Raw genomic sequence first — 11,928 nt, forward strand, 5'->3', positions numbered from 1 at the left:
GGGACACTCCAGCAGTGGAGCAGATAGGAGGCAGCTTAAGGGACGAGACGGACTGGTACGTCGGACCCGGTAAGCCTCAGCGTGTTTCGGTGGGACCCCCCCGCTGAGACGGTGGATAAGCCGGGTTGCCCATAGGCAAAGACTAATTTCCGGAACTTTGGGGCCAGTAGGCCATAAGGCCCAGTGACAAGGGCTAAGTTTCTAGACTTTGAGCCGGTAAGCTGAGCCGCTGCGGGACAAAGATTGCTTTCCGTGCTCTAGGCCATTAGGCCGGTTAGGATAACCCCCCCCCCCCCACGGAGGGTTCTTAAGGGGGAGGGTGTGTGGTGGGGCGATTACCCCACACCTAGAGAGACTGGGCTGCGGCAGGCCTAGGCGCCTGCGTAGACGCGCGGCCAATCAGGAGAGGGCTTACTGGGAGCCAATAGGAAGACAGATTGGAGCCAGCCAATCAGAGCCCGGCTTAGCCATATAAAAGGCTGCCCAGAGCAGGAGCAGTCAGTCTGTCCCAGGCCTTCAGAGGGGAAGGTCTGTCTCCGGAGCTGGGAGGCCAGCACCACGGACAGCGCAGCGCAGTGCAGGCCTGCCTGAGAGAGTGGGAGAAGGCCCTACTCCATAGCCTGCTAGGCGGCAGGCCTGGGAGGAGGAGGCCTACCGTAGTGAAGGGCTGTTGGGGAAGCGGTCCAGAGGGGTAGTTAGAGGAGTAAGGAGTAGGAGGACAGTGAGACTGTCACACGAGGGCCTCTGGACCGGGACTCAGAGTAGTGGGCGGGCCTGAGTCCCCCCCCCCCCCTTTTTCCCCCTTTGTTTGCTGTGCTACCCCGCGCACAGCCACAGGCCACAGGGAGCGGCCGGTCAGAACCACACCAGGTCCTGGACTGCGAGGATCGGACTTGAGGGTGTGGCACTGTTGTTTAACACCCCCCCCCCCTTTGGAAGGGGGTGTGATTGGACAGAGGGACACTGTCGGAGGGCAGTGCTCCGGAAGAGGACGCCGACGTCGGGAGCAACGCAAGTCCGTGCCCCCCACAGAGGCGCGACGACAGGCGGAACGCCACCCAGGGAGGGCGCTCTACTGGCACAAAACTAATTCCCCGAAGCGGCCAGGAGGAGGCGCCACAGCGGTGAGCTACCGACCCTGTGACAATTGCCAAAATTAGGTTATCCCATCATACCATCCCTTCCATAAATTTATCAAGCTTAGTCTTGAAGCCAGATATGTCTTTTGCCTTTACTGCTCCCCTTGGAAGGCTGTTCCAGAACTTCACTCCTGTGACGATTAGAAACCTTTGTCTAATTTCAAGTCTAAACCTCCTGATGACCAGTTTATATCCATTTGTTCTATGTTTGGTGCACTAGCAAAATGCATAATGTCAGAATATTCCAGAGGGCATGCTGATTTGCATATGGACTAGGAGGTACTATGTTCCTTCCCAATAAATGAGGATATCAATAGGGTGTTGGTCCCCATTCTGAGCCTATTCTCTATTCTGAGCCTATTCTCTATTTCCCTGAGTCAAAAAGGCCAAGCTAATTTGCAAGTGTCCAGCAGAAGAAAATTTAACTACTCAGTGAGCATGTGCAGGATAGCAGTAAAATGTGCCTTTGGTGACACTGCACATCTGTGAGAATAAGGAGAAGTACTTTGGGTAGGAGAGGGTTGATAGTTGTGCTGCTTTACAGGCAATCTATTAGTGCACCTCTGGAAATTAGGACTGGGTCCAGGAGGGCCAGGAAAATAAGGGTGTTCCCACATCCTTGGTTTACAGGGACAGATATTTTAATGCAAGCACAACATTAGCTATCAGTATAAATTTATGATTCATTTGAAAAGTGAGATAAGGACTGAAATTCATAATTATTGGGTATATGTGACTTAGTTCCAATTGCAAGAATTGTAAATCTGAGTCTTTATTAAAACGTTTACTTTTAAATGACAGGCAGTTTCCTTTTATGGAACACACACAACAGAGGGTTGTTGTACGAAAATCATTTATTAAGTGATTGTCCAGCTGCCAAAAAATAAAATGCATAAGCACACAGTGGGTATAGTTCCCAAGCAGTGCTATCTCATATCCAAAGGCAAACGAAACAGCAGCCAGTTTAAAATAAATATATAAGGAAGTACTTCTTCCCACAATGCACAACCTGTGAAACCTGTTGCCAGGGGATGTTGTGAAGACCTAAAATATAACTGGGTTAAAAAAAGAATTAGAAAAGTTCATGGTGGATAGGTCCATCAATGGCTATTAGCCAACATGCTCAGGGATGTAACCCCATTCTCTGAGTGTCCCTATACCCCTGACTGCCAAAAGCTGGGGATGGATGACAGAGGATGGATCACTTGGTAAATTGCCCAATTCTTTTCATTTCCTCTGAAGCATCTGGCACTGTCCACTGTTGGAAGACAGGCTGCTAGGCTAGATGAACCATTGATCTGACCCAGTATGGCCATTCTTCTGAAACTCAAAAACAAAAGTGAAAAGACACAGATAACACAAAAGTGCAATGTTTTGTGTATTGGAATTGCACTTTGTCAGCCTACTTCTTCCCAGATGCTGAGTGCCTTGGGTATGGCTGACCACATCCACTTCCTGTATCCAGCTGTTCCAGGCTTCTGGTAGAAAACCATCCATCTGTCCATGGAAGTCCTTCACCATCTGGTGGTTGATGAGCAGATTAATGACTGGAAGGAACTAGTAAGCTACCAGGTGGAGAATGGGAAATTCACAGTACCCAGAAACTTGACAGACTGGAGTTTCTATTGAATTAAAAATACTCCTGCATCACTCCACAAGTGTGAGCCAAAATTCAAACCTACAAGAACTGGATATAGTTAGGATGCAGCAGCATAGAAAAACTATGGAGGTGCCTTTACTATGCATCCACCCACTCAGCTGAACATTAGGCTTTCACAAGAGCACTTTTTAGTGTTTTGCACTTAATACCTAGGCCAATGGTCTCTTACAAGTTTTGCTTTCCTAGGAATACACTATGATGCAAGTGCCAGTGTGATAAGTAGCACACAGCTATATATGCATGTTGCAAGTATACTTGTGCCACCCCTATTCCTGCATTTGTGGGGATTGCTTGGCTAATGTGCTTTTAACCCATGTAATGCTGTTTGTATGTTTTAATTTCCCCCCCATCCCCACTTGGAATCCATTGAGAAGCCAGTGAAAGCAGGGGGTGACAGGGAAAATGGAGACACTTCCACCTTTAAAAAAAATGTAAACTGCCATTACCATAAAACCCACCCACCATTTTGTAATATCCCCCAATACAGTGATTGAGATTGGGTATTAGCCAGGGGTGAAAGTAGAAATAGGGACTTACCGGTACGGGTCTGGGTTCAGGCTGGCTCTGGCCCCCGGAAGGGGCGAGCATGGTGGGGTCAGAGCCAGCCCCAGCCCGCCCTGTACCAGTAAGTGTACTCCCCCTCCCCCGCTGGGGTAGCAGCTGCAGCCGGAAACAAAAGCCAGTACCGCCTGAGGCCCTTTAAACCGCTGCCGGAGCCCCCGGCTGCTGCTGCTACCCCAGGGCTCTGGCAGCGGGGCTCCGGGGGCTATTTAAAGGGCCCGGGGCTCCCCTGTTTCTACCGGGCTGAGGCCGTAGAGGCAGCGGGAGACCCGGGCCCTTTAAATAGCCCCCGGAGCCCTGCTGCTACTCCAGGGCTCTGGGGGCTATTTAAAGGGCCCAGGACTCCCCTGCTTCTACCGCCCTGCCCCTTTAAATAGTCCCTGGAGCCCTGGGGTAGCAGCAGCGGGGCTCCAGCAGCTATTTAAAAGGTCCAGGGCAGTAGAGACAGCAGGAGCCCCAGCCCTTTAAATAACCCTCAAAGCCCCACTGCTGCTACCCCAGGGCTCCGGCAGTGGGGCTCTGGTGGCAATTTAAAGGGCCAGGGCTCCAGCCACTGCAGGGAGCCCCAGGCCCTTTCAGGAAACTGGGCCGCCCCGGTACAGCGCACTGGCTCTTGCCAGTATGCCGTACCAGGGCGTACTGGCTTACTTTCACCTCTGGTATTAGCCCTCCCCCCAACCTGCCATGTTGGAAGGTGTTGGTAGCTTCCAGCAAACAGGTCTTTGATCTCTGGGCAATCACAGATCTCACGGAAGCTGCTAGGTATGCTAGCTGCCCTTTATTCAGGCTAATGGAAAAAGCAAATCAGCTCAATGCTCGAGTTGTGCCGGAACGCTCTGGAAGGCCATTCCAGTCCTTTTTTCATTAGCTGGAATGGCATTCCAGGACTTCTGCCAGGTCCAGGCCAAGTGGCTTCTTTCCCTGCCCTGCTGAATAGCTGGTAGGTGCTGGTGCTGGGCTTGGGTGAGCGGTGCTCAGAGGAGGGTCAGCACAGAGGGCCGGGCGGGGACATTCCGTGGTGGGTCAGTGCAGAGGGTGCCTGGATGTTATTGCCAGGATTGGCCAGGGCAGAGCTGCTGAGAGCTTGGGGTGGAGCTGGGTGATGTCAGGAGCAGGGTGGCGGGGCTTTCTGGACAGTGCAGCCCCCTGAAAGGAGCAGGAACCAGGCACAGGTGGGGGAGAGATGGGGACAGGCTGTGCTCTCCGGGGAGTCACCCCTGATCCTATAGGCCTCCCTCAGCTTCCCTACTGCCCCCATCTTCTTCCCAGCTCCCCCGCTATCCCTTGCTCCCTCCTGGGGCCATCCACTGCCCTGCTTTCCAGCACTTCTTTTTTAGACACCAGCACTGATTAAGCTCCTTTATGGAGTAAGATAGCCGAAACAATAGAAGCCACTGCCCAAAGCACTGACTATGTAAAAGGCTTGAACAAGAACTAATTCAGGGAGAGTAACAGGGGTCTCTCTAGGAACTGATTGTGAATGTAGGGACTGGGGCATTGAATTGATTATAGCTCCGTATGTCAGAAACCAAAAGCCAGCAGAAAACAGCCAGAAAAGCCAGGAGAAAGCTAGAGAAGCACTGGGAGTGTGGCCCAGAGAGGAAACTGAGAGAGAGAGCTTCTTTTGAGCCAAAGTGCTGGCTAGAAAGGCAGAGTTGGAACTGTGAGCAAAGAAACAGCCTCTTGTTGTTTGATCTTACTATGTTCAGAGAAAGAGGATTTTGTGTACATTTTGTAAATAAACAGGATTGCACCAAAGAAATACCTGACTTTCGCATCAGTTATGTCTAAAGAAAACAACTCAGCAAGGACCCAAATACTGGTTAACTGCTTGTCCAAAAAGAGGCAACACTAGTTTTAGGAGTGGGAGCTGGTTTCCAAGGAAAGAAGTTGTGAGCAGGTACTCCTGCTGAACCAATATTAAACAAATAATGGAGGTGCATGCTCAAATCAAAGATGGCCAAAGGAATTTAAAACAAGAGTTGAGACTTCACAAAAGGAATTAAAGTCACATCTTGAAGCTTTCCAGAAAGTAGTATGAGATGACTTGTAACCAGAAATAAAATCTTTGTTGGGGCAGCAGTTACCTAATGTCTGGGCTGATTGGGAAGCTGAGTTCCACAATCTGGAATGACTAAGATGGATCAATAATGTTACTAGCAACCTGACTGCCATGAATAAAAACGTTTTCCAGGAAGAAGAGGAGACCAGAAAACCTTTGGCCAACTTGCAAACAGAGATGAGCTGCAGCAAAGACCGAAGAAGCTAAACTTTCAGCAACAGAAGGAAATCAAAGGCTCATAGATCACAATGGAAGTTAGCTGTCTAGATAAGGAACTGGGCCAGCCAGAGAACTTGGGAAAGACTGACCATTAAAACAGTTTCCTACTCTGTAATCCATAAAGGACCAGAGGAGAGAAGTCTGATTGTTCCTGCTCAAATAATGCAAAAAAGCCCACAATCTTTTGAGGAGGAATGCTTGCTTAGAAGCTTATTTGGCTCAGTTCAACATCATAACCCAAACAAATGGCTAGGGAGATGAACAGAGAGAGCGGTTTCTAGCAGCCAACTTGAGTGGCCCAGCTCTGATAATGCTGCAGAACTTAGCCCCAGAAAAGAGATGGAGTTATGCAGACCTGGTACAAGCCCTTGATACGCAGTTTGGAGCCAGCCATCAAACTGAGCTTGCCAGGGCACAGCTAAGAGCTAGAAGGAGAGGGAAAGAAGCCCCACCTGAACTGGTAGAGGACCTCAGGAGACTTGTGTTCCTGACATACCAGATTATCACTGAGGCCTTCCAGGATAGGTTGGCAATGTGCCAGTTTATAGATGCCCAGATGGATTTGGGCTTGCAGATAAAGATCAGTGAAAGGGGGGCAAAGACACTTTGAGAGGCTGTGGAATTTGCCACAGAATTTGAATTTTTCTCTGCAGCAATGCACCAGAAGAGGAAATGGCCACTTATGAGGAAGATGGAAGCTGATCACCATGAGCCCTGTAACTATGGCTGTGTGTCTAACATGCATGGTCAAAAGGGGGATTTTAATCTGGTTCATAACATTTAGCAATTAGAAAAGTTGTTAAATTTTGTTTGAAAAACAAGAGAAATTATCCATAACGCAAAAATTAAGGGAAGCAGTTCAATTAAAGGCAGGTACTGTGTAAAAAAAAAAAAAAAAAAAAAAAAACAAACAAACAAACAAAAAAAAAAAAAAACACTGTCCACAAGAAGGATTATTATACATTTAAGGCTGGCCATGACCGAGCATCACAGGTGCCTAGTGAAAGGATGTGGGTTTCAGCCCCTGGCCAGCTAGCAGCATGCTGTGGCTATCTCTTCTTGGGTGCCATTCTCAAAAAAACAGCTCAGTACTGGAGATGGATTAATGCAGTTGCTGGTACTGGAAATTGTTGTGAATGTGGGGAACAAACATTGAGCAGGCTGATGTGTAAGGATATGTGACTTCTGATCAGGAAGCAGGAAATAGGTAGATAACAAGAAAAGACCAGAGGGTGGAGGGCCCTAGGGGAATCCTGAGAAGGCATGGGAGGACTACTGGCACTTGATTGTTGTGTGACAGCATTAACCTACATCCACACTAGAGACAGAGATTTTGTTAGTGGCTGACATGGTGAGCTCATTTGAGGTCTGTCTGGTACCCCCAGATGTGCCAGCCAGCTTGTGTTACTAACGCTGCCACACACGAGTGAAGGGTTTTGTGTGTGGATGGAAGCTGAGTTACGGGGAACACTCAACCTTGTGTTACCCCATGTTAACTCATAAGTGAAGACAAGTCCTCGGAGTCAGGACCTTTATGAATACCAGATAACTCCCTTAAAAAAGCAACTTCTGAAAATTCTGCAGAATTTCCCAGTTGGTTTTGGCTAGTTTGGAAAATCACTAGTTTTTAAATATGATAAATATGCTTACTGTATTATTATAGGGTTTATAATTATAATACTAAAAGCTGTATTAATGCTTAGGCAATTCAATATCATAAGCAACTTATAAAATACCATAGCTAGATTTCTTGTTTTTATTCTGCATACAATTAAAGTAAGTTATGTGTGTGTACACATATATTTAGAAACTAAAACAGAAAATATCAAAGCATCAAAAAAAAAAAGTGATGTAAGAGGCCAATGAATTAATACAACAGAGACAGTTCCCAGACAAGTGTGACCACAAGTAAATCTTAGATTTGATGTTTCAGCTATGCCTTATGAGATGGTGATTTGCCCTGCACAGCAGAACAGATCTTGGCCTTTCTTTTTCACTTACCAGAGGATTTACAGAGCAGGAAAAGAGGATTACAATTCCTCTCAGCAGAAAGTAATCCTTTTAAGTTAGGTATGTCAGCATTCATTGAGAAGTGTGGGAAAGTGCATACTACTTAAAATGCTTGACAGGTCTTGGAGAAATGAGGTGGCAGAAGGTGGGAGCAAAAATTCCTAAAGTCATGATTACAATGGCCCCCAAATTAGTAACTGTTGGAGGAGGAAGTATTAGAAATGGAGCTCAGGAACGGGGGGACTGGTTTTAATATTCATCCGCTTGGGGGACTGAAAGCATTAATGTCCAATATTGTAACTTAGATTTTCCTTGTAATTATCAAATTTAAAACTGACAGTAATCATTCCAATTTACCAGGGCATTCTGTATATCAATATGGCACTATAATGATGAGGCCCATATCAATTGATAGATTTGATACAGTTGATATATCTTCACAGTATCTAATAATTTCTTCATGTATGCATTTGTCTGTTCAGAATGTTACAGTTCAGAAGTATTGTAGTCCAATTATAGTGTTCATCCTGAGCTGCAGAACTTAAGGTTATAAGTTTCATTACATGGTTTAAATGTCCAACGTCTGGACTCAGAGACAATCAAAAATATTCTCATACGGTGAGCAAGGTCAGAGGCTATTCTGGACCCAATAGTTGAAAAGTAATTCAGGGCTAATATATAAGGTTAAGGACGGTTGAAGAGCACCTAGGATCTAGTTATATCATCAGGTTTGAGATGCTGATGAGAGTATATAGAAAAGGCAATAACACAAAGATGACTGGAACTCAGAAAAGCAGACTTTGAAGTAATGTGAAAAGCGAGAAAGAAAATTGGCAGGAATTCAGTAATGCATAGGAAATCTACACTGGTAAGGTGAGAGCTATTTGAGATACAGTTGGAGAGGTTATAATCAAATTAATTCCAGTAAAATCAAAAAAAGCTAAAAGAGCAACAGAATCCAGAGTGGCTAAACGGGGACATAAAGAGCAGTGGAAGAGACAAAGGATTTAAAAAAAATATTGGGAAGGAGAATGAGTGTGAGAGGTACAAAAGTGGAAAATTAAAAAAAAAAAAAAAGAAAGCAAGCAGCAAATGGCATAAAATAGCACAGGATTAGACAGTTCATAATGTATCTGTAACAGCATAACAGCCACACATTTGTATTGTAATAGAATGCAATTTAATTCAATCTAATTTAACACAGGACATTCTAACACAATAATTTGAAATCTGCTGTTCAAAATCCAGGCTAGCTCCTTGACAGCTTTTTAACTGAATGGAGTGCTTTATAACCTAGACTGTTGGGAACAAGCAAGAGGAGCAGAAACCCAGAGTCAGCAATAGGATATATAAAGGGTAGATCTTTAAGGAATGTATGAGCCTTGTATCACACAAGAAACTTTTATATTTTAAAATGTTCACATTTGACTTTTGCTAATATAATACATAATTCTCACCCTTTGTCTACTCTCCCTTCTCCCACTCTCTGAAAAGCTACTTACTTCGGTGCCCTGAGTGACACTATAGTGGATGCTGCAAAGCAAACCATTATTTAAATTGTATGCTTTGGCTTAATGGTTTTTTGTTTTCTGGTAACCCCTTTCCTCAGACTCAATTCTAACAAGTAATCCCCATATGGATAGTATATGGAGGCACAGAAGTACTCTGCTGCTCAACTGGATGGCCCATGTTAGGAATCAATTAGTGTTTGTTACATTGAGCAAGATCAAATGGTAAATGATATGAAGCCACCCTTCTGCCATTTGATATATATTTCATGATGTGGGTTTTCTTCTTCTGAAGAAAGTGGTGAAAGGATAGTTTGCTCTTTCTTCCATTACCAGACTGGAAATTTCACAAGAACAGATTTGTGTGTGTGATATTTCTGGTATATACTGGTTTGAAAATTCAAGAATAGACTGCAAGAATAGCCTGTCTTGTAGTGTTTGGTATTTCTGTATCAGAAAAAAGCAGGAAGAAGAGAGGCAAGAGAAAAAAAGTTAAATTTTTGATCCTCAGATGTTGACTTTGGGCTAAGGTTTGGGGCAAAAGCTCAGGCTGGTTCATTTATCCTTAGTGATGATCTGTTACTATGTTCTAGTCAAGTAAAACATTCAAGTGATTGAAAAGTGATCTTGTAATAGGGCATCCATCATGAGCTTCCAACTCTACTGTGTCTTTAATTGCCGTGTCACAGCTACTCAGTTTACAGTATATATATTCCAACTACCAGCCCTGCAAATTGAACCTAGAAATGTAAAGTCAAACTATTCATTCTGGCTTCATCCGTTTCCACTAATTTTCCACTACAGGGTCTTACACTAAAAGCAGTAAGCATCTGGTATTAGGATACTGGACTGGAAGGATCTTTGGTATGATTTACTATTACAAGTCCTATATTCATAAATTTGTATGTATACTGGCCAAGTCATTGAACCTCACTCATCATATTGCTTATTGCTGGGAAGCTGGAAGAGATTGTTTTTGATTATTTATTTTTATTTTTCTTCTTGCTATTGGGAATTTGGAAGTAAATATTAAAATAGGAAACTGTTAGAGGGGGAAATTATTTTAAAAACAGATATGATTTAAGTTTCCCTTTTTTGCTGTCCTTCAATCTGATTTACTTTTCAACTTTTGAAACTATATTTGTTTTCCTTTTGCATTTCTCCTGGTTGGATATTGCAACAAAGCTTAACTGCTTCTACTCAGTTTCACCTTTGGTTTCACTTGTATTAGCACAATATTGCAGTTAAAGGTTGCAAACAGCATAGAAATGTTTATATACAACCATTTTTTTTCATGAAAACATTTCTATTCCTCATTTTAGGGTTTACAAAACTGTACTTGTACCAAAACCCATATTATAAGCGCATGCTTTCATACTTGCAGGCTCAGGGCTTAAACTACCAGAGTACCTTTAAATAGTATTAGCTACATTTATTAAGAAATAAATATTTCATTTGTATTGGAAAGTAATTGTTTCGGTTCTCTCTCTCTCTCTCTCTCAATAAATACATCTAGGACCACATCCTGACTCATAGTTCAGCCCTTTTGCAGCCTTAAAGGCATAGCTGGGATCTCTCTTGTCACTGTAAAGCCAGCATAACTGGAGCTGTACTCCCTCACAGGTGTGTTGGAGAATGCAGTGCTGATCCAGCATATTGGCCTCACAGGACTGTTACCAGTGACAAAAGTTAGAACAGCTGAGGCTGGAGGAGGGATCAGGGGACTAGTAATATGGCTTTAAGCCCTACCATTTCTCCTGATGTACTTGCTTCACAGTCTTATTTTATCACAAGTCTCATAATATTTGGTGTTTTTCTTAAAGCCTCAGCTGCTGCAGTCACAAATCTTGGCTTTCATTCAAAAAAACACCAAACCCCCTAGCTCTTCTTATTCCAGAGAAAAGTTTGAAAATGTGAAACCTACAGACTAAACAAACAGAAAGCACCAAAACAGATCAATTACAAATACCCATGATTTTTAAGTCAATCATGATTTTGGGGATTGACTCATCATGAATTATGAACACTTTGGATTGAAGACTGGAAGAGCATAGCATCAGCACAGGGGTTAATAAATAGCTGTGGGACTGACATACAGCCCTTTCAGGGATGGAGGGGTGATCACCAGCATAGCGAGCAGCAGGCTGGAGAGAAATGTTATGTATAAGGAACTCACTGTGGTACACATGACCATATCATCACAGTGCCTGCACAATTTTTAATGGATTGATCTTTACAACACCCCTGTGAAGTAGGGAAAGGCTATTGCCTATTATCCCAATTTTACAGAGAGACTATGACCAGGTCTACACTACAAACTTTTCCCAGCATAAGCTATGTTGGTCTGAGGGATGTTTGACTGATTTGCGGCCCACATAGCTATGCCACTTGAAGACCCTAGTGCAAATAGTTATACCAGCGAACTGCACTTTTCCCAGTATCGCTTATTTCACACAGGGCCTGGGTGGGGAAAGATGAGGGGCTTAAATCAACTGTATTAGCAACAGTGCTGAGTTTTCCTGCTACAAACTGCATTCTCGCTATCCGTGCATTGCTAGTATAGCTATGCGAAACGCTCCTGGTGTAGACCTGGCCTAACTGACTTGCCCAAGGATCTCCGCAGCAGAGCTGGGACCGGAACGTAGTTGTCCCCACTAACTGCCTAACTAGCGGGCCACGGGAGCAAAGCCCTCTGCCTGGAGACGCCTCTCTGCAGCCTGGTCTCCCCCAGCCCAGCCGATGGGGTACGGGATCGTCTCCAATACAGTG

The sequence above is a fragment of the Malaclemys terrapin genome, chromosome 2 (genome assembly GCF_027887155.1).
Source record: "Malaclemys terrapin pileata isolate rMalTer1 chromosome 2, rMalTer1.hap1, whole genome shotgun sequence".
Lineage (NCBI taxonomy): Eukaryota > Metazoa > Chordata > Testudines > Emydidae > Malaclemys > Malaclemys terrapin.